This window comes from Somniosus microcephalus, chromosome 6 (assembly GCF_052327205.1).
Source record: "Somniosus microcephalus isolate GS21.2 chromosome 6, FLI_Smic_1.0, whole genome shotgun sequence".
In the NCBI taxonomy this organism is placed as follows: Eukaryota; Metazoa; Chordata; class Chondrichthyes; order Squaliformes; family Somniosidae; genus Somniosus; species Somniosus microcephalus.
This window is the reverse complement of record NC_140992.1, coordinates 107,119,874-107,143,108: the sequence shown is the minus strand read 5'-3', so window position 1 is coordinate 107,143,108 and position 23,235 is coordinate 107,119,874. Positions and strand designations below refer to the sequence as shown.

General features: G+C 49.2%; 1 long non-coding RNA gene across 1 annotated transcript in view; it reads left to right on the top strand.

Annotated features, from left to right (window-relative positions):
• LOC147115970 (uncharacterized) overlaps positions 1-23,235 on the top strand; it is a 358,073-nt gene that overhangs the window by 34,345 nt on the left and 300,493 nt on the right. The gene's annotated exons all lie outside the window — the stretch shown is intronic.

The window sequence follows — 23,235 nt, the reverse complement described above, 5'->3', positions numbered from 1 at the left end:
GGTGTATCTGTTTGAGAGGGGGATGTCCACAGGGGACCCCTGCACTACCTACCTGCGCCTCGTACTCTGCCTGTTGGTCACCCATTCCCTTTCTTCCTGTCCAACCTCTACCTGCGGTGTGTCCAACTCTGTAAACGTGCTATTCACGATGTCCCGAGCATCATGAACGCTCCAGTATGCATCCAATCGCAGCGCCAGCGCCGCAATGCGGTCTGTCAGTAGCTGCAGCTGGATGCACTTCCTGCACATGTAGTTGTCAGGGACACAGGAAGTGTCCCTGAGTTCACACATATCGCAGGAGGAGCATACCATGTGGCCGGGCTGTCCTGCCATGACTTACCCTTTAATTAATTGAATTTAAATTAAATCAATCAATCCCACTAATTACACTACAGTTAAATGGTTTACCAACAGTCCCTGCTACACCAGAGAGACCTTAGCAACTTTAAACTACAGAGTTAAAGTTTAAAAATAGAGAAATACTCACCAACCAATCACTTATCTGCTTTCTGGTGACGTCACACTTTGATTACTTTTTACCTCTCTCTCCCGCTGCTGAGATAGTATGCCTTGCTTCTGCCGCCACTTTAATCCTCCGTCGCGCTCCTCGCTCCACACACTGGTCCGCTCTGGTCGGGCCTCGCTGAATCCGTTGCTTTTATACTCGCCTTGCTGCATTCCTCACCCAGGTCTGTCGCTCTGCCCAGGCCTCGCTGAATCCGCCGCTTTTATACTCGCCTCGCCGCGCTCCTCACCCAGCTCCGTCGCTCTGGTCGGGCCTCGCTGAATCCGCCGCTTTTATACTTGCCTCGCCGCACTCCTCGCCCAGGTCCGTCGCTCTGGTTGGGCCTTGCTGAATCCGCCGCTTTTATACTCGCCTCGCCGCACTCCTCACCCAGGTCCATCGCTCTGGTCGGGCCTCGCTGAATCTGCCGCTTTTATACGCGCCTCGCCGCGCTCCTCACCCAGGTCCGTCGCTCTGTTTGGGCCTCGCTTAATCCGCCACTTTTATACGCGCCTCGCCCCGCTCCTCACCCAGGTCCGTCTTGCCGGGTCTCAGTCCCGCCTCCATCATGTTCTGGCCAACCAGCGGGATTTTCCCCTGATTGACCTTGTTAAGCCCACCCTGCGGGCGCAGCAAGCCATTTAGAGGGAAGTCACTGACGGAGCACGTCAACATCTGATGTGTCATCTGTCAAGACTTCTTGAAAGAAAAAATGTCAGCGCTTTACAGCTCTGTGAAGCTGTGAAACACTGACATTCTGTGAAGTTTGATGAGTCCTTGTGTTCAGGACTCATCAAACCTTTCAATTTTTTAGAAAGCAGATAATTGTTGGTTCGGGGGATCCAACAGCCAGTCTGTGAAATCTACAATGAAGATGTCGGGACTCAGGAACCACCGCGGCTGAAGGCTGTAGGTAGAAACAAATGTAAGTGAACATTTTCTAACATGTAACACTCGGCTCACATACTTACCACTCCACACTTGCACCCATCACTCACCTCTATATCGCACTTTCAGACCCCTCCGACCCCCGCAGACCTCCTACTCGACTCCTCCAACCCGGCGGGGTTCGCCAAGGTCGGGAAGCCTTCACCTGAAAAGGTAAAATGGGACTAATACTTTGTTCTGCCTGTTAACAGGCAGTTAAAAGGATTTAATCCCTTTTAAGCCTCGAGAAGACGGGACCAGGGGCAGGACGGCTTCCCGCTTCCTGGCAAAAGGGCACGGAGGCAGCTTTGCCAGCTGCCCCCACTTTCTGCAACTTTACCAGCAGTCCCGCCTCCATACCCGCCTCCTCGGGGCTGACAAAATCCAGCCCAATGTGTCACTGCCCAGCTCAAAATTGCAAACCATGTTAAGCTCTCTTTATCAAGGTCTCCGCTGTCCCCAGCTTGGTGTCATGAACAAGTTAAACTCCTGTTACAAATTTCAGGTCTGCACTAGATATTTCCTTGGGTACAGGATCACCAGTCACTCCTGTAAGCAAATCCCACAATCCCTATGATCAGGAGTATACACTTATTGCCCATTATCCAGTTACAGGAAGCTTTGGTTTATCCGGAGGTTGTATGTCCGGAAACCTTGATCTAACGGCAGAAATCAGCAGCCGTTTTGTTAGTTTTTTTTTCTTCCCCTAGCATTTTTTTAAACAGTCAGGCTGTGGAAAGCATCTCTGTAGCTTAGCAACAGCTTCAGAGACGCTTCCAAGGTACGGGCCGGGTGTTTACAAGCTGTTGCTAAGCAAGAGTGTTTGTTGTCAGCTACGGAGGTGAAAACCTCCGTATCCTTCAACATTAGCGCTGGTCTATCCGGAAGTTTTGATCTAACGGCACCAGCTCGGTCCCGTCAGTGCCGGATATCGTGAAGTTTCCTGTATTTGAGAGTGTGACCCAGGGTTTGTAGCAGTACGACCCTTTGTTATGTTACTGGATACTATGGCCTGATGTGCCCCACATGAGATTCTCTTATCCTTCAGAAGCCAATTGTAAACCAACAAACTGGTTTATTTTACATGAAATACATGAATGAACATAATATCGTCTTCTAGTGAAATGCAATCTATTACATATCACTCATTGTAAAATAGAAAATAATAAAGTGTGTCACCCTACCTCTGTTAATGGGTTAAAAGCACTTTGCAGGCTAACCATCCTTGAAACTAGCTGGCATTAACCTTTCCTTTTATAGGCTTCTTGTATGCATGCCTTGACCTCAAGTCAATCGCAGCCGTTCTCTCACTGGCGAGAAAGCAAAACCTCTCTGCCTCACTGTTTCAAACTTAAGCTGGCTGCAGACTGGCCTTTTTGCACCCAGAGAGAGAGAGAGACACACACACACACACACACACACACACACACACACACACGCTTAACCTCATCCCTTCCCACTTTTCTGTGTCATGGATTGGCCTGTTGATCTGCCAGGCAAAACTGCCACCTATCCCCCCCACCCACCCCCACCAATCCCTCTCGGCTGTGGGTGCCATGGCAACTACATTGTCTTACCAGCTAAGTCTTCTGCTGTGCTCATTGAATGAAACCAATCGAACATTATAGGCTATTTTCAGATGTGCTAATCCCCCTGGATGGCCTGAAACTGATATAGTATTGCGTTCATAATTTTATTAATTGCTTTCTCTGGTACCCCAGCTAATGAACCTAATCAATTCCCCAGATAGCTTGTGTATTGCTGGGAGCCAACCCCTTGTGGGCCAAATTTAAGTTCATAGCAACATCATGTTATAAAATAACCCCAAATCCTTCCTCGGTCAAATAGGGAACAATCTTGAAACATGACAGCTATCTTGCATTAAGACTGCAATTCCAGATAACCAACAAAAAACAGGAAGGGTTCTCTAGGCACCGTACTCAATGTCTGCCCCTCTTGTGACCTAACTTCCCAATGCTGAACTTCTGCTTCTTTCCCCTCACCTGGCTACTAATCCAATCCATGTTTTTCTTTTGAAACCCACTGGCTTTAGTTTGTGAAGACGTCTTGCATGTTGTACTGTATCAAAGGCCTTTTTGTGGGATCAAGCCCCACTACAAAAATGAGAACACGAGCACATAATCCAGGCTGACGCTTCAGTGCAGTATTGTCGTTTTGCACTGTTGGATGTGCTGTCTTTTGAATGACACATTAAATTGAGGCCCATCTGCCAGCACAGTTCGAGGGAAAAGATCTGTGGTGGCTCCTAGGAATGGTAGTTCTGGGCATTGGTATTGAGGAGCAGATAGAAAAATGTACAATCTGTATTTGAAGATAAAGGGCTAGCTCTGGGGGGGGGCTAACGGGGCGCTAAAGACTTACCGCCCAGGCGTGACGATGTTAGCGCCGCCGGCGAAATTCACCTGGCGATTTGTGGCGGCGCTAACCACTATTGCTATGCCCGCCTGCGGCCGGAGATTGTGACATCATCCGGCCGCACATTGCCCCGGTAGCGCCCCGGACCGGAAATTCATTCTCGCCCCCTGCCTCAGCGTCTGCCATTAGGATCAACAGGTAGAAGAGGCAGTTTGCATTCGGCTGGAAGCTGGAGGAGCGATATTTAAAGGCGTGCACTTCCTGGTTTTTTTTTTTGTCGGCAAGCAATGCTGCCTTGTCACTTTGACAGAAGCAGACAGACGATTTTACCCATTTGAACTTTTTCTACTTGAAGGAGTTTTGCTCCTGAGAAAGATTATCACTTTAATTTGGGTTACAATTGATCCTGCAGCATTTCCAACACTGAATAGGGGCTGTACTGGCATGGGACCTTACCCTCCAGCTTCACCGTCGGAGGTAGCGGAGGCAGAGAGAAAGATTGGAAAACATGGCCAGAGGGAGGAGGGCCATTAGGGCTCTCAACAGGAGACCTTAACCTCCCAGGGTATTCCGGGAGCTGTTCTCCTACATTAATCTCTCAGAGGAGCAGTGCATTAGAAGGCTCCATTTCAGCATGGAGGTGGTCACAGATCTTTGCCACCTCCTGCAGTCAGAGCTCCAGTCTTAGCTCAGGACCAGGACATCTCTGTCGGTGGCAGTGAAGGTCACAGTCGCTCTCAATTTCTATGCCAGCGGCTCTTTCCAGGCTTCAACAGGGGATATTGCAAACATTTCACAGTTCGCCGTCCATTGCTGCATCCGGGAGGTGATACATGCTCTGTACAGAAGGAGAAGGGAGTACATCTCATTCCCCATGACCAGGGAGAAACAGGATGAACGCTTATGTGACTTTGCAAGGATAGCAGGCTTCCCCATGGTTCAGGGTGCCATTGATTGCACCCACGTGGCATTGCGGGCACCTCATCACAATGCAGAGGTTTTCCGTAACCGCAAAGGCTACAAACTCTGAACATGCAGTTGGTGTGTGACCACAGACAGCGCATCCTCGCCACCAATGCCCATTATCCTGGCAGCGGCCACGATGCATTGATCCTGCGTGAGACCAGAGTCCCAGCACTGTTCCACCCACCACATGAAGCTCACGGCTGGCTGCTCGGAGACAGGGGTTATCCGCTCGCCACCTGGCTGATGACACCTCTCCACAACACCAACACTCCTGCTCAGCATGCATATAATGACAGCCATAGCGCCACCAGGAACCTGATCGAACAGACTATCAGCTGCCTTGACCACTCTGGAGGAGCCCTGCACTATTCCCCTGATCAAGTCTCCCTTTTCATTGTTGTGCATGCTTGGCCATTCTGAGGGCCCAGCCATTGCCACCAGGGATTGGTGCACCACCTCAGGAGGAGGAAGAGGAGGAGGATGAAGAGGAGGAGCAGCAGCAATGTTGGAGGGAGCCATTCAAACTTGCTTCTGCAAGGGCCATTTGTGATCGCCTCATTGGACAGCGCTTCCAATAAATGAGACAACACATGGCCTTTGAGCAGAACAACCACATCATTACAGCCAGCTTGCAGCCCCTATCACCGGGTAAAGGCCAAATGAGAAACATCACAAAATGTGCTACATCGAATTAAAAATTTATTATTCTGCACAACTCTCTCTTATCAAATGCAACCAATAATAAACAAACACAACAATTTATCAACAAACACAACGGTTCTTAGCAAACAGAACTATTTCTTACCAAACTGAACAATATATTTACAAACACATCAACTTTTGTACACACACTCCCCCCATTTGCTATTAACATTTTATTTACTGGGCCTTCCTCAGTGATCTCCCTCCCCTTTGCAATTCCTCCCTCCCAACCCTACAGCTCCTCTGTAATGTGGCCCCAGTGGCTGCAGCAAGGCTGGCGGAAGGTTGCTGAGTCTGGGAGCCAGAAACTGCAGATGGCCTTGCAGGACACCCTCGACCAGCTCTGGGCCTGGAGGGCCCAGCTGCAGACTGCACCAACTCTGCATGGGCGGCAGCAGTCTGGGCTGGCTGGGTTACAGGCTGTGGCAAGTGCAATGGCGGAGTGGCCGTGGTGGGAGCAGGAATGCTGTCATCCTGAGGGAGGACAGCACTGTGGTGTATGTAACCGTTCCACCTTTAAGAGAACTATTTAAGAGATGCACTACTTTATCTTGGCTGCTGTATACTGTAATACCGGTGGTGACCACACCGGTATATAAGTGCTGTGTAATGATTTATTGGGTAGTGCAGCCCTGACCTTCGACTAGTAAAGACCTGTTAAAATTTACTCTTGTGGTCTGTGTAGTAATTCTCACTATAACACACAGACTTAACAGTGGCGACGAGTACGATCTTACCCTACGGCAGAGATACATCCAAGGCAGTTTGACGGGCGTTGAGAGGAGGCATCCGCCTTCATCATCCTGCTGAGAAAAGACGCGGGTCTGAAGAGCAAAGGAAGAATCCTGACACGAAGCCTTCCATCAGCAACAGGCAGTGATCATCCCTTCTATCACGGTGGTGGGTAAGCCGATCAGCGACGAGCAGCAAGTCGGCCACTTTGGCTGTGAAGTAGGGGAGGGAAAAACGGAGGATATAAGGGCGGAGAACTCGACCACGGCCGGGGAAAAGAGCCGGTCGGAAGTCGGGGCCAGAGGCGCTGAGACTGGGGCAGCGTAAGGCATGGGAGCCGCGGTGAATGCAAATGCAGCCGGTGTAAAAGACCGGGCTGCAAGCGGGCTGGGAGACGCAACAGCGTCGAGAGAGAGCTCGACCGCGACCGATGAAAAAGGCCGGGCAGCTACCGAGGCCGCGAGGCGCAGCGACCGGGACAGCGTAAGGCGCGGGAGAAAATTAAAAAAACCGCGGAGAACTCAGCCGCAGCCGGGGGAAAGGACCGGACTACAAGAGGGGCTGGGAGGCACGATTTGAGAACCGCTGGGGAGGGCGAACGCAGCAATACGGCAATCGGCATTACAGCCAGCGGGGGAGAAAGGCAAACGCGGGAAGCCGCCATTTTCGTAGGCGGGGGAAGAAGACAAGCGCGGGAAACCGCCATTTTGAAAAAAATAAATAAATAAAAGAAAAATTTCTTTTTGTTTCTCAAGAAGATTGCGAGGATGCCTAAGCATGGTAACATCAATGATTTTGATCCCGATGTTGAAGATTGGGCCACATATGTAGAACGCATAGAGATTTATTGTAAGGCAAATAAAATATCAGATGAAGATAAAGCACTAACCTTACTAAACTCAATGGGTGCGAAGACATACGGGCTATTGAAGCATCTTCTATCACCAGCTAAACCGGTGGATCAGGCTTTCGCTAAGATTGTTGCTGTCCTGAGAAATCATTTGAACCCCACACCGCTGATGTTAGCGGAACGATTTAAATTTTATGCGAGAACGCAACTGAAAGAGGAAAGCAACGCGGAGTATTTAATTGAACTGCGTAAGCTAGCAAAATACTGTCAGTTTGGGGAAGGACTGACAGAGGCACTGAGAGACAAATTCGTGTCTGGATTGTCGAAAGAAGGAACACAAAAGCGGCTGCTTGAAGAGAATGATCTTACACTTGATAAGGCTGTCACTATTGCAGCATTGCACGAAGGCGCAGCGAGAGGCACTGCGGAAATGCAGCTGAAGGCAGCGGTACTCAGCGTACATCAAATGGCTTTGGGTACAACGAAGTGTTATCGTTGTGGAAAGACAACACACGATCAGAACCAATGCTGGTTTAAAAACCAGGAATGTAGAAAATGTGGCAAGCTTGGTCACATAGCTAAAGTATGCCGGTCAGGAAAGAAGACCAGCAACAAAAAGTCACCGCAGGAAAAGTGCAGAAAGGTACATAAGGTGGCTGAGAAGAGTTCGGATGAACAGAATTCGGATTCAGACTCCAACAGCAAGGAACTGGGTAGTCTGAGAATTCACAATGTGAGTAAGGAAGCTGACCTACAAACTATCTGGGTCACACTGCAGATAGCAGGAGTCCAAGTGAAGATGGAATTGGACACCGGATCGGCGTTGACGGTCATGAATAAGCAAGATTACAAAAGGTTATTCACACATATTCCCCTACGGGATACGGAGATAGTATTGCAGACATACACGGGGCAAAGAGTATACCCCATCGGAAAGATAAAAGTCAAGGTGAGACACAAGGGCAAAGAACACCAAGGAATGGACTTATATGTACTACCTGAGGGAGGTCCACCACTTCTGGGACGGGAGTGGATCAGGAAAATAAATATGGACTGGCACTCCCTAAAAGCAATAATGGTAGATTCCGGAAAAAAAGATGTCAAACCTGAACGATTGTCCAGAATATTGGATGAGGCTAAAGAGGTGTTCCAACAGGGACTGGGAACACTGAGAGGAATTAAGGCAAAAATCAAGATTGCAGAACATGCAAACCCCAAATTTTTCAAAGCCAGACCGATACCTTATGCGATACAACCTGCTATGGAAGCTGAGCTGGAAGGGCTTGAACGTTCAGGAGTGCTGTCTAAGGTGGACTGGAGTGAGTGGGCCACGCCCATTGTTCCCGTCATGAAGCGTTCATCGAGTAACAAGCCAGGGGAACCGGAGAAGGTCCGCATCTGTGGAGGCTTCAAGATCACAGTTAATCCGGTGCTTCACATGGTGCAATATCCGCTTCCGCGGATTGAGGATATCTTTGCTTCATTGTCTGGCGGGAAACACTTCACCAAGATAGACCTGGCGCAAGTGTACTTACAGATGGAAGTTGAGGAAGAGTCGCGCCAGTATCTCACAATCAACACGCACAGAGGCTTGTATCGATATAATAGACTGGTTTTTGGAGTGGCTTCGGCTCCAGCAATTTGGCAGAGGGCCATGGAGCAGGTATTACAGGGAATTCCAAGCACTCAATGTTACTTGGACGATATCCTGATTACAGGAGAGGACGATGAGGAACACCTTGCAAATTTGAAACTGGTGCTTACCAGGTTGAAGGAATATGGCCTTCGAGTTAATCGCCAGAAATGTGAGTTCTTTCAGAAACGGATCTCGTACTGTGGTCATGTCATTGATCAGGAGGGGCTGCACAAGTCACCTGACAAGATCGAAGCTGTTGTGAAGGCTCCCGCTCTGGAAAATGTATCCCAGTTGAGGTCGTTCCTAGGGTTGATTAACTATTACCATAAGTTTCTGCCAAATCTATCCACGGTGCTGCACCCGCTGAATGCTCTTTTGCAGAAAGAAGTACCATGGAAGTGGAGCGAGGACTGTAAGAAGGCCTTTCGCAAAAGCAAGGCATTGATCACCTCAGAGGAAGTGTTGGCTCACTTCAACCCAACGCTACCTATTCGTTTAGCTTGTGATGCTTCTCCTTATGGTATTGGAGCAGTACTCTCACACAAGTTGCCAAATGGCTCGGAAAGGCCAGTCGCATTTGCATCCAGATCATTGACCTCCGCTGAGCGCAACTATGCTCAGATAGATAGGGAGGCTCTCAGCCTTGTGTGGGGAGTAAAGAAGTTTAATCATTACCTGCAGGGCAAGAAGTTTACACTGCTGACAGACCACCAGCCGTTGGTATCCATATTCAACCCTAAAAAGGGCGTTTCCATTATGACAGCGCAAAGGCTACAGAGGTGGTCCCTTTTCCTAGGGGCACACCAATATGACATAGAATACAAAGGATCAAAACAGCATGGGAATGCTGACGGTTTATCGCGCCTACCATTGCCAACGGTAGAAGAGGCGCCTACAGTGGACCCAGTGGAGATGTTCCACTCAACCATAGTGGAATGTCTACCAGTAACAAATTCTACCATTGAAAAGGAAACGAGAAATGACCCGACTCTCTCTCACGAGTCTACGATTTAACGGTGAAGGGATGGCCAGCACATGGCGAACCACCGTTGCCAGCATTCTCGCAAAGAAGAGAACAGCTGTCAGTGTGCCGAGGAACCTTGATGTGTGGATCCAGAGTGGTGATTCCACCCAAACTCCAGTATAAAGTGCTAAAGGAGCTTCACGAGGGGCATCTGGGTGGAGTGAAAATGAAGAACCTAGCCAGAGCGTTTGTGTGGTGGCCAGGTATCGATGGAGACATCGAAGAAATGACCAAGAGCTGTCTAGGATGCCAGAAGGTCCAAAACGCCCCACCACAAGCCCCTCTACATCCATGGGAGTGGCCCTCATCTCCATGGCAAAGGGTACATATCGACTTTGCTGGTCCATTTATGGACTCAATGTTCTTAATCGCGGAGGATGCACACTCCAAGTGGCCGGAGGTAATAAAGATGTCCTCCACCACCACGGAAAAAACCATCACAGTATTAAGGACCATATTTGCCAGGAATGGGCTGCCGGAACAGATCTGTTCTGATAATGGACCGCAATTTGTGTCTGAAGAATTCAGGAAGTTCTTAAAAAACAATGGGGTTAAGCATTACACGTCCGCCCCATACCATCCCGCCACCAATGGATTAGCTGAAAGGTTTGTCCAGACCTTCAAGAAGGCCATAAAGGCCATGGGTAATGAAGACATAAATCTACAACATAAGGTAGATAACTTCTTGTTTGCATACAGGAATGCAACACATGCGGTCACAAACCAAACTCCTGCCATGATGTTTTTCAATAGAAGACTAAGATGCCGGCTGGATTTGATCAAGCCAAACATCAGAAGGGACGTAGAGAACCGGCAATTTCAAGGCATGAATGAAAGGCCAACTAGAACCTTCCAGATAGGTCAACAAGTTTTGGCCCGGGACTACCGTACCGAGAAATGGCAGCCTGGAACTATTTGCACACGACTAGGACCGCTGATGTATACCGTGGACATTGGTGAAAGCATAATAAGGCGCCATGCTAACCAGATCATAGAGTCATCCGAAAAGGGACAACCTACACCACAACTCTATACGCATAATGATGAAGCAGAGATACCCATAGTATCTACCTCCGATCCAGTGATACTGGAACCAGATGAACCCGACACTGGCATTCAAGCCGAGTCGACCTTGCCAAAAGAACCTACTACACCACCGAAAACTACTACACCACCGAGGCGTTATCCGGACCGAGTCAGGAAGCCTCCAGAGAGACTGAATCTGTGAACTGTTTTTACATGAAGTTGTGTATATATGTTATTATGTTATGTTTAATGGGGAATATATACTGTTAAGCTAAAAAGGGAGGATTGTGGTGTATGTAACCGTTCCACCTTTAAGAGAACTATTTTAAGAGATGCACTACTTTATCTTGGCTGCTGTATACTGTAATACCGGTGGTGACCACACCGGTATATAAGTGCTGTGTAATGATTTATTGGGTAGTGCAGCCCTGACCTTCGACTAGTAAAGACCTGTTAAAATTTACTCTTGTGGTCTGTGTAGTAATTCTCACTATAACACACAGACTTAACAAGCACCTTGCTGCTCGACCGACACACTGCCACTCCCATGGGGCAGTACCTCAGCATCTGGAGCAATCTGCTCGATCACAGATTGTTGGCCTGCTGCAGCACCATGAGATCTCCGGTGGACAGTGGGCGACCCAGCGATGATGGCAGCAGTCAGCGCTTGCATGGCATCAATCTGAGACTGCATGAGAGCAGTCTGCGATTGGATGCCACCAACCACTGACTCCATTACAGCACTAAGCCATTGCGTTCCCTCGGCCTGTTCTACAATAACTGCTGCCTCCTCACCCATGACACGCGTCATGAGGTCTGGGTCCTCACGGTCTCTCTGCGAGGCAACCATCCTCTGCAAAGTGCCAAGGATGGGCTTGATGGTTTACGCAGAGATGAGAGCAATGCTGGAGGCGGACTCCCACGCTCCTAGCCAGTGCATCCATGCTCTTGGGCACCCTTGCCATTGCACCCATGAGCTCCGTATGCATGCTCATCACCTGTGTGGTCATCGCCTCCACATTGAGGTCCTCCTCTGAGTCCTGTGCAGCAGAACTCGTGCATGCACTCACCCTCCGGGGAGATGGCCCCCGAGCTTCCCTTTCCCCGTGGTGTTGCTGCAGCCCGCTGGGTCCCAGAGCTTCACCCACATCAGAGCCATTTCCTCTGATCCCCTCCAGCTACCGCGTGGCCCCATTATCAGACCTCTTGCCCTCGGGAGACAGGGCAGTGAGGCTCCACCTTGGTGTTCCTCCTCCTCTCCCATGTCGCTGCCTCTGAGAGGCTGAGGGACAGGCTGGTCAGATGGTGGCTGATTATCTGAAAGCATTAAGACACAAGAGTGGGTTTAACGTGAGGGGAGGGGGGCAGGAAGGAAGCAAGGAACGGAGAAAGTATTCTTAGATGGAAAGTGGGAAGGGCTTATGTTGCGAGGGGGAAGTGGTATGAGAGAAGAGGGAGAGGTGATGAACATACCATTATTGACCCCAAGGGGGTCGATCTCTCCGACTGCCACAGTGCCCATGACCTGGGCCGCGAAGATGCTGCGCACTCGCTCCTCCAGCTGTGTCAGGGGTGCAACTCTGCCTGACCTCCTCCCGTGCGTCGCTGCTCCCTCCTGTTATGAGCAAGCTTGGCCTGCAAGAAAAAGGACAGCATGTGAGCGAGTGTGCAGCCATGTGTTTGGTAGATGTGCCTACTATAGTTGAATAGCTGTTAATGTATGCAAGATATGGGTTGTGGATGTGACTGTTAGTAGATGGGAATAGTTGGTGGGTGAGTGTTGGTTTATACCGTCTGTGCACAGAGTGAGGTTGAGATGGTGGGATGTACAGGTTTTTGAAGCATGTACTCACCCTGACCACCCGCGTGAGATCGTTGAACTTCTTGCGGCACTGGGTGAGAGTCCTGTGGACCACGCTTCTGGCCGAGACGTACTGGGCCACCTCCCTTCACATCCTCCTGAACTGCTGCGGCAATGGCCCTCTGCCAGTGTCTGGGAGCAGCATTGCCCATCGGCATTTCACAGCTGCAACCAGAGCCTCCAATGCCTGGTCGCTGAACCGGCGAGCTCTCTCCCTGGGCCTCTGGGCAGCCATGAGATTTGTGATTGATGGATCGCAGCTCCTTGCATGCCCAGGTCACTACTGTAAAGTATGTGTCTATACTTAATCCAATAATGAAGAGACAGCTTGGAAGATTCAACGTAGGTCTTTACTTAATACCAACAGGCGGGAACTGAGGGGAGATCAGTACCCACAGTACTATTTATACCCCTATGGCCAGGAGTGGTACTACGGTATCACTATGCCCTACAAAGTAGTGCTGCCCTGGCCATAGGTTTAAAGTAACATACCTATTACATACACAACATTCCTCCCCTTTTAATTAAAACGTACCCGTGCAATTAAGTCAATAGATGCCCCATAACTAGGGCTAATAACATTTAGTAACACAATATACATAACATATTTACATCAAGAGTTGTCTACTTATATATATATATATAAACAGAAACATGTTATAGATTCAGTCTCTGAGGAGGCCTCCTATCTCGACTAGGATAACGTCTTTCTCTAGTCAGTCTCGGTGTAGGCGGCGGTACTTCCGTCACCCCTTCATCGCTGGACTCGTCGGCGTCTGATGGCACATCCTGTGCCGTGGAGATCACTGGAGTGCTGAACTCCTCGCAATCCTGAGGCCTCTGTAACGACGAGCTGGGCCGTGATTCCGCTGTAACAATGTGCTGAGACGTTTGAGGTAGTGAATCAGTTGGGTTTCTGGACTCCACAAGTTGATCAGCATGTCGTCTGATTATGCCTTCCCCTGTCTCAACTGTGTACGTCAAGGGTCCCTGGCGGGCCTTTATCGTACCAGACCGCCACTTTTCATTCCGATAATCACGGGCCAACACTTGCTGCCCCACCTCGAAGCTCCGTGTCTGTCTGTCAGGAGCCCTACGAAATACTCGGTTTTCCACATCTCTCCGAATGTTTGGTCTGAGCAATTCAAGGCGAGACCTTAACCTTCTATTAAAGAACATGACGGCGGGGGCCTGGTTGGTCACCGTATGTGCAGCATTACGGTATGCGAATAGGAAGTTGTCCACCTTGTGTTGTAGTGGCAACCTTTCCTCCCCCATCGCCTTGATGGCCTTTTTAAAAGTCTGTACAAAGCGCTCTGCCAGCCCATTTGTAGCCGGATGATATGGTGCGGACGTATAATGTCGCACTCCATTCCTTTTTAGGAATGCTTGAAATTCTTCTGCCACAAATTGTGGCCCATTGTCCGAACAGACTTGCTCGGGCACCCCGTTTCGGGCAAAAATGGTCCTTAAGACTGCGACCGTCTTTTCGGCTGTCGTTGATGACATCTTTATGACCTCCGGCCATTTTGAATGGGCGTCCACTACAATAAGGAACATCGCATCCAGGAAGGGGCCAGCGAAGTCCACGTGGATCCTTTGCCATGGCGTTGACGGCCACTCCCACGGATGTAGTGGGGCTTGTGGTGGTACGTTCTGTACCATCTGGCACCCTTGGCACACTTTTGCTACTTCCTCAATGTCCCTGTCAATGCCGGGCCACCAGACGTAGGCTCTGGCGAGGCTTTTCATTTTGACACCCCCCAGATGACCTTCGTGTAAGTCCTGCAACACTTTACGTTGTAATTTTTGAGGGACCACCACCCTGGCTCCGTACATCAATGTGCCCCGGCAGACGGACAACTGGTCCTTCCTTGCCGAAAACGCCGGCAATGATGCGTCACCCTGCGCCGGCCAGCCTTTCACGGTTAACTCGTAAACCCTTGCCAATGTTGGGTCGTTCCGTGTTTCCCGCTCGATACATTGGCTGGTGATGGGCAAGTGTTCCATAACAGCCGTATGATATATTTCCACGGGGTCCTGTACTATCTCTTCGATCTCGGCAGGCAAGGGTAGCCGCGACAGGCCATCAGCATTGCCATGCTGTTTGGTACCCTTATATTCGATAAGGTACTGGTATGCTCCTAAGAACAGTGACCATCTCTGTAGCCTTTGGGCCATCATCAGGGGCACCCCTTTTGTTGGATTAAATATTGACACCAACGGTTGATGATCCATCAGTAGTGTGAAACGTTGCCCATGCAGGTAGTGGTGGAATTTTTTTACACCCCACACCAGACTGAGGGCCTCCCTGTCGATTTGCGCATAGTTTCTTTCGGCTGTAGTTAACAACCTTGAGGCAAATGCTATTGGCCTCTCCATCCCGTTGGGAAATTTGTGTGACAACACTGCCCCTATACTGTACGGGGAGGCGTCACATGCCAACCTTATTGGCATTTTTGGGTCAAAGTGTGCGAGCACTTCCTTTGATGTAATGAGTTGTTTACCCTTTTTAAAAGCAGCCTCACACGCTTCGTCCCAATTCCAGGAGACTCCCTTTTGCAGCAATGAATTTAGTGGATGTAAAATGGACGATAAGTTCGGGAGGAACTTATGGTAATAGTTTATAAGGCCTAAGAATGATCGTAACTGAGATACATTCTCAGGGGGCGGGGCCTTCACTACTGCCTCGATCTTTTCCGGGGACTTATGCAGGCCTTCCTTATCTATAATGTGACCACAGTATGAGATACGTTCCTGGAAAAACTCACATTTCTGCTTGTTCGCCCTGAGTCCGTATTGTTGCAACCGCAGAAGTACTCGCTCCAGGTTAGCGAGGTGGTCGTTATCCGTTTGTCCTGTCACCAGGATGTCATCCAGGTAGCACTGCGTTCCTGGAATGCCCTGTAGGACCTGTTCCATGGTCCTCTGCCATATTGCCGGGGCGGACGCCACACCAAATACCAGGCGATTGTACTGGTACAATCCCTTGTGTGTGTTAATCGTTAGGAGCTTTTTCGAGTCCTGTTCCACCTCCATCTGTAAATAAGCTTGACAAAGGTCAATCTTCGTAAAGTGTCTACCCCCAGCTAACGATGCGAATATGTCCTCTATCCGCGGCAGCGGATACTGTACTGTGTGCAGGACTGGGTTAATAGTTATCTTAAAATCCCCGCAAATGCGAACCTTCTTTGGTTCCCCCGGTGTGTTATTTGCAGATTTCTTTATAACTGGGACGATGGGCGTGGCCCACTCACTCCACTCAATCTTTGTAAGGACACCTGCACTCTCTAAGGCATCCAGTTCTGCTTCCACAGCTGGCCGAATGGCGTAAGGCACCGGTCTGGCCTTACAAAACTTGGGGTTTGCGTCTTGAGCAATAGTTATTTTTGCACTAATGTCCTTTATGGTCCCCAGCCCTTGTTGGAACACCTCTGGCGTTTTTGCCAATATTTTCGACAGCCTGCTTGTAATGGTTGTATCATCCTTGGTGGTCTCTACTTTTAACTCGTGTATCGACTTCCAGTCGAAATGGATTTTTCTTATCCATTCCCTACCCAAAAGTGGTGGTCCACCGTTTGGTAGGACGTATAAATAAAGTCCTGGCACTTTCCTGCCGTTGTATTTAACTGTTACTTGCATTTTTCCCTTCGGGTAAACTTTTTGTCCCGTATATGTTTTTAATTTAATTTCCGTATCCTTTAAGGGAATGCGTTTGAACTGCCTATTATAACCTTGTTCATTAATTACTGATAGGGCTGAACCCGTGTCCAGCTCCATATTAACTTCAACGCCTGCTACCTTCATTTTAACCCACATGGTGCTGTGGTCCTCCGTTTTGTCTACACCATATAACTTGAGACATCCCAGACCTTTAGGCTCTGCTTTTGTGCCTTCCTGTGACTCGTCTGATCTACTGTCAGACATCTTATGTATTTTTGTCCTTGCCTTGGTACTGCTCGGACTGCCCCCACTATTGGGTTTCGTACCCGACCGACAAACTTTCGCTATATGCCCCTTTTTTCCACACTGCCGGCATATTTTATCACGAAACCAACAATTACTTGGGTCGTGGGTGGTTTTGCCACAACGGTAGCATTTACCTTTGTGAAATGTCACCTCATGGGTGTCATAGCAGGTTGTGTTTTGTCGCATTTGAGCAGCACCCTGTGCTGCTGCTTCATGGCTCGATGCTATTTCAATCGCCTGATCTAGGCTGAGCTGTTTCTTGGCTAGCAACCGTTTTCGTGTACTCTCATTTAACATGCCACAGACAAATCTGTCTCTGATCGCGTCCGCCAATATGGCTCCAAACTGGCAATGTTTGGACAACCTTCTGAGCTCAGCTAAATAGGCTGCCTGCGACTCATCATTCCTTTGGTCGCGTCTGTAGAAGCGGTACCTTTCCGCTATAAATGGTGGCTTAGGGTTTAAATGTACCTTTAACGTATCAACAATTTGGGCATACGTTTTGTCTGCTGGCTTTTCTGGAGTAAGAAGATTCCTCAGCAGACCGTATGTTTTTGCCCCCATACAATTTAATAAGGTTGCTACCTTTTTGTCATCTTCCACCTTGTTTACTATGCAATAAAGTTCATGCCTTTCGATATAGGCATCCCACTCTTCTGTGTCCTCAACAAATGCTGACAACCAACCTTCCTTAGACATTTTAAACTGCTGAAGAGCTTTTCCCGCCTTTCTCCACTAGATGGCATTTTTTATTTTTTTTTATTTTAAACTGCTGAAGAGAAAAAAACTTTCCCCCTTTGTCCACTAGATGGCGTTTTTCCCGCCTTTTCTCCTGCTGCTGCTAATGACCTCTCTCCAGCGTCGTTATTTTTGGCCCTTGCAGCTCCCGTTATTGCCACCGCCGCTATTGAAAAAGACCTTCCCCTCTCGTGGCTTGCTAGTCCTCATGGCTCCGTTTGTTCCCCAGATCGCCTGCCCGTTCTGGCCCTTGCAGCTCCCGTTCCCCGGGAAGGATTTCAGTTTACCTGGCGCTGGGTGGACTTTTGCCCCGTGGCTGGAGCGCCCGTTCAGCCTCTTCTCTCAGCTGCTGCAGCCTCCGCTGGAACCCTCTCTCTCTCGCTCTGTTGCTGCCGCTCCTCCCGAACCCGGAGTGCTGGGCGGCCTCCTTCGGTCGACGCTGGACTCACCAGGCTGGCTGGTAAGAAACCTCTCTCCTTCTCTCTCCGTACTGCTGCCGTTCCTTTGTTGCACCGTGTACTGGTGAGTTCGAACCTTACTCGTCGCCAGTGTAAAGTATGTGTCTATACTTAATCCAATAATGAAGAGACAGCTTGGAAGATTCAATGTAGGTCTTTACTTAATACCAACAGGCGGGAACTGAGGGGAGATCAGTACCCACAGTACTATTTATACCCCTATGGCCAGGAGTGGTACTACGGTATCACTATGCCCTACAAAGTAGTGCTGCCCTGGCCATAGGTTTAAAGTAACATACCTATTACATACACAACAACTACCAGCAATGATCAGGGTGAGACTGTGCACCATGATTGAACCTCCCCTTTAAGAACTGGAAGGCGCCAGTCTATCTGAGTACTCGGTAATTGACAGCGCCGGAATTTGAGTAGCGTTCTGCTGTTGCACCCCGCTCTCCTACGTTAGTGCCCTAAGGGAAGTGTGCAGTGCTTGATTTAGCATGCCAATTCCCTCGGGGCGCTAAAACTGAATTCCGTGGTTGGCGGCACTAATTAGCACCGGGCACTAAAGTTAGTGCCCGGCAATGTTAGTGCCCCAAAATGGTCGATACTGAATTTTTCTCCCAAAGATTTTGAAATGGCAACTTGGAGAAATAATAAGGTTGTTACGTCATGTTTTTATGTGGTAGCTTGCAGACTCCTACACGTGCTTGGGTGGGGCGGTGCGGCGGTGGGGAGGTGATTGCAGCTGCTTGCTTGGGTGAGGGCTATTTGCATGCTAGCTCCTGGAGGTTTGGAGACCGTCACGGAGGGTCCTGGGAATTTAATACAACTTTTGGCCAAGAGAGGTGAACATAGAATCCAAGATATTCAGAGGCCAGGCAGGGCACATGTTGTCTACTAATGGAAGGGGAGGGGGAGGAATTGTTGGAATCAAGTTCATGGGATTTTATTTTCTGTTTATGTTATGTGATCAATTTTAATTCACGGGATTTACAGTGTGTTGGGTGAGCCAATTGTCGTGTCTCTTGCCAGAAGGTGTTTTATTATGTAACATTTTTCTATTGCTGTAACATGATTGGGTAGAAATGATTTTTTGGATGGAGTAAATTGTCAAGAAAATGGAAAATAGGGAAGGGTTTTGCAGAGTATGCTTTGTAAAGAACAGTAGTAGAAAGTAACCAAGATAATCAATTAGAAAGGGGCAAAGCACTGAGTGAACCAATGCGATGGAAGAAGAAGACACTGAGCTCTTGCTCAACCATTTACCTTTTGTGGGCACAGGTCCATAGGACAATCTTCATCATTTCTTGAGGAGAATACGCTCCATGGCACAACATGGAGTCAAAAATTGGCCTGCAAATTGGAGATTGTAATTAATTCTGGAGAAAACAAACTCCCACATCCCCCCCGCACCCTCCCCTCCACCAGCCCCTTCTGACATGTGGCAAGGTCCTTTTCAGCACACGGACTCAAGGCCCAAAGAGTGAACCTACGACAGTTGGGGGAAGATGTGGCTTGTTATCGGGAGAAGTGCTGTGCCCAATTTGTTTTTGTTAGTCTCATTTGGATGTACACGGAGAAAGCTGCCAACGTGACATATGATAGTTGTGAATGCAGCTTTCGTCAGCTGCAATGCTACAACTTTGTACGATGGCAGATGACTGGCCAAGTGCTGTAATAAAATGATACTAATATCACTTTGTCCCCCAGTTGTTGCTGATGAGGTTAAATCCAACTGATTCATTGGAATTTCTCCGCCAGCTTTCACTGATAAAGTCAGCGTACGAGTTTGTAATTTTTGGAACTGATGAAGAGATTTGTATATTTAGGTCTGCAAGAGAGGGCCCATGTTCGTACAATGAGATGCGATGTGTTCTTCGGGCTGAAAGGGTGAAGTTGAGTTTGTACGGGTTCCCTCGATAATCTTTTTTCACATGAGCCCGTGCGCAGTTAGGTATTTATTGACTGGCCTGAGATTCATTGTTGTGTTGTGTTTAATAACCAGTTGGCATTCAATAAAGAGATGGAGCAGCTTTAAAAGAGCACATTGGCTCTTTGTTTTCAGGATTCCAGACAGACTTTCAGGGGTTCAATGATTGCCTGGGACCCATGAAATCCAATCTATAATTTACTCTACCAGGCAGCCCTTAATTAATAGATAAACAAAACCACTCTCAGTGAGGCACTGGAAATTTAAGCAACAACAACTTGTATTTATATAGCGCCTTGAACATAGTAAAACGTTCCAAGGCACGTCACAGGAGCGCAATCAAACAAAACTTTGACACCGAGCCACATAAGGAGATATTAGGGAAAATGCTTGGTCAAAGAGGTAGGTTTTAAGAAGCGTCTTAAAGTGGGAAAGTAAAGTAGAGAGGCAGAGGGATTTAGGAAGGAATTCCAGAGCTTAGGCAGCTGAAGGCACGGCCACCAATGGTGGAGGGATTAAAATCGGGGATACGCAAGAGGCCAGAATTGGAGAAGTGCAGAAATCTCAGCGGGTTGTGGGGCTGAAGGAGATTACAGAGATAGGGAGGGGTGAGACTATGGAGGGATTTGAAAACAAGGATGAGAACTTTAAAATCAAAGCGTTGCTTAACTGTGAGTCAATGCAGGTCAGCGAGCACCGGTGCGATGGGTGAATGGGACTTGTTGGACAGAAGAGTTTTGGATGACCTCAAGTTAACGAAGGGTGGAATGTGGGAGGCCAGCCAGGAGTGCGTTGGAATAGTCAATTCTAGAGGTAACAAAGGCATGGATGAGGGTTTTGGCAGCAGATGAGCTGAGGCAAGGGCAGTGTTGGGCGATGTTACCGAGGTGAGAATAGGCTGCCTTAGTGATGACGCGGATATGTGATCAAAAGCTCATCTTGGGGGGTCAATTATGACACCAAGGTTGCGAACAGTCTGGTTCAACCACAGACAGTTGCCAGGAAGAGGGAAGGAGTTGGTGACTCGGGAACGGAGTTTGTGGCAGGGACCAAAGACAATAGCTTCGGTCTTCCCAATATTTAGTTGGAGGAAATTTCTGCTGTGCTGGCTGTTGGACAAACAGTCAGACAATTTAGAGACAGTGGAGGGGTCGAGAGAGGTGATGGTGAGGTAGAGCTGGGTGTCGACTGTAGTGTATGTATCCGTCTACCTTTAAGAAAACCATTGTATGTAACCGCTCACCTTTCAGAGAACTATTTTAGGTGTGGCACTACTTTGTTGGCTTCTGTATACTGTAATACCGACGGTGACCACACCGGTATATAAGTGCTGTGTCAGGAGTTATTGGGCAGATTCGCCCTGACCTTCCAATAGTAAAGTCCTGTTTTAAGTTACTCTTGGAGTCTGTGCATTAATTAACTAAACAACCCACAGACTTTACAGTGGCGACGAGTCCGATCGTACCCTGCGGCAACAATACGTCCGAAGCAGTTAACGAGCATCGAGAAGAGGCAACCGCCCTCGTCGTTCTGCTGGGAAAAAACTCGAGGCTGCAGAACTAGAAAAGAGGAAGAATTTAGAGACAAAGACTTCCATCAGCAACAGGCACTGACTGTCCCTTCTGCCACAGTGAGGAGTGAGCCGATCAGCACGAGGAGCAAGGCGGCCACGGTGACTGTGAGTAAGGGAAAGTAAAAAGAATAACCGGAGGATAAGGGCGGTGCACTCGACCACGGTCGAGGGGGAAAGGAGCCGGACAGAAGTCGGGCCCAGAGGCGCTGAGACTGGGGCAGCGTGGAGCAAGGAAGCCGCGGTACAGACAGGCTGGGGGACGCAACGGCGTCGTGAGACAGCTAGACCGCGACCGGCGAAAAAGGCCGGGCAGCGACCGAAGCCACGAAGCGCTGCGACCGGGAACGTAGGTGCGGGAAGAGATAAACTCAGCCGCAGCCGGGGAGGGAAGCAACGGACTGCGAGAGGGCTGGGAGGCGCGATTGGGAGCCGAGCGAGCGGGAGAGGCAGAGCCGACCAAGGGAGACTGAGCGAGAGCCAGTCCAGTGGCTGAAGCTGTTCTCCGTCAACGGGGTGTACCCAGCGCCGGTAGAGCCGAGCGAGCGGGAGAGAGACAGAGCCCGAGCAAGGGAGACTGAGCGAGAGCCAGTCCAGCGGCTGAAACTGTTCTCCGTCAACGGGGTGTACCCAGCGCCGGTAGAGCCGAGCGAGCGGGAGAGAGACAGAGCCCGAGCAAGGGGAACTGAGCGAGAGCCAGCCAGCGGCTGAAACTGTTTCCCGTCAACGGGGTACCCAGCGCCGGTTGCCCTGCCGAGAAAAGGGAAAGCACTGAAGCCGACGCGCAGGCTTGAAACCTGAAAGCCAGCGGCCGTCGCCCGTGGGGAAAGTGTACCTCTCCCGCCAGGGAAGAAACGCGGGAAGCCGCCATTAGGCGGGGAAGAAGACAGAAGCGGGGAACCGCCATTGAAGTGGGCGGGGAGAGAAGATCAGCGCGGGAAACCGACATTTTCACGGGAACCGCCAGCTTGAAAAAAAAAAAAAAAATTTTAAAGAAATAATTCGTGGTGTTTATCAGGAAGAGAGGAAGATGCCTAAGCGTGGTAACATCAACGATTTTAATTCCGAGGTAGAAGACTGGGCCACGTATGTGGAGCGCATTGAGATCTATTGTGAGGCCAATAAAATAGAAGAAGATGACAAAGCTATAACCTTGCTAAACTCGATGGGCGCGAAGACATACGGGCTCTTGAAGCATCTACTATCACCAGCTAAACCGGCGGATCAGACTTTCGATGATATTGTGGCTATTCTGAAGGATCACTTGAACCCCACACCGTTGATGTTGGCGGAACGATTCAAATTCTATGCGAGAACGCAACGGAAAGACGAAAGCAACGCAGAATACTTGGTCGAACTGCGTCGACTAGCGAAATACTGCCAGTTTGGAGGGAATCTGACAGAGGCATTGCGAGACAAGTTCGTGTGCGGATTGGCAAAGGAAGGAATGCAAAAGCGACTACTCGAAGAGAACGACCTTACACTTGACAGGGCTGTCCTTATTGCAGCATCGCACGAAGCCGCAGCGAAGGGAACTGCGGAAATGCAGCTAAAGACAGCGGCACTCAGTGTGGATCAAATTACCTCGACAACAACAAAATGCTATCGTTGTGGGAAGACAACACACGACCAGAACCAATGCTGGTTTAAGAACCAGGAATGTAGGAAATGTGGCAAACTGGGTCACATAGCTAAGGTATGCCGGTCAGGGAAGAAGACCAACAACCAAAGGACCAACAGCCAAAGGAAGCCATCACAGGAAAAATACAACAAGGTACACAAGGTGGCTGAGAAGAGTTCAGACGAACAGAATTCGGACTCAGACCCAAACGGCCAGGAGCTGGGTAGTCTGAGTATCCACCATGTGAGTAAGGAAGCTGACCTACAAACTATCTGGGTCATGTTAAAAATAGCTGGAGTCCAAGTGAAAATGGAGTTGGACACTGGATCAGCTCTATCAGT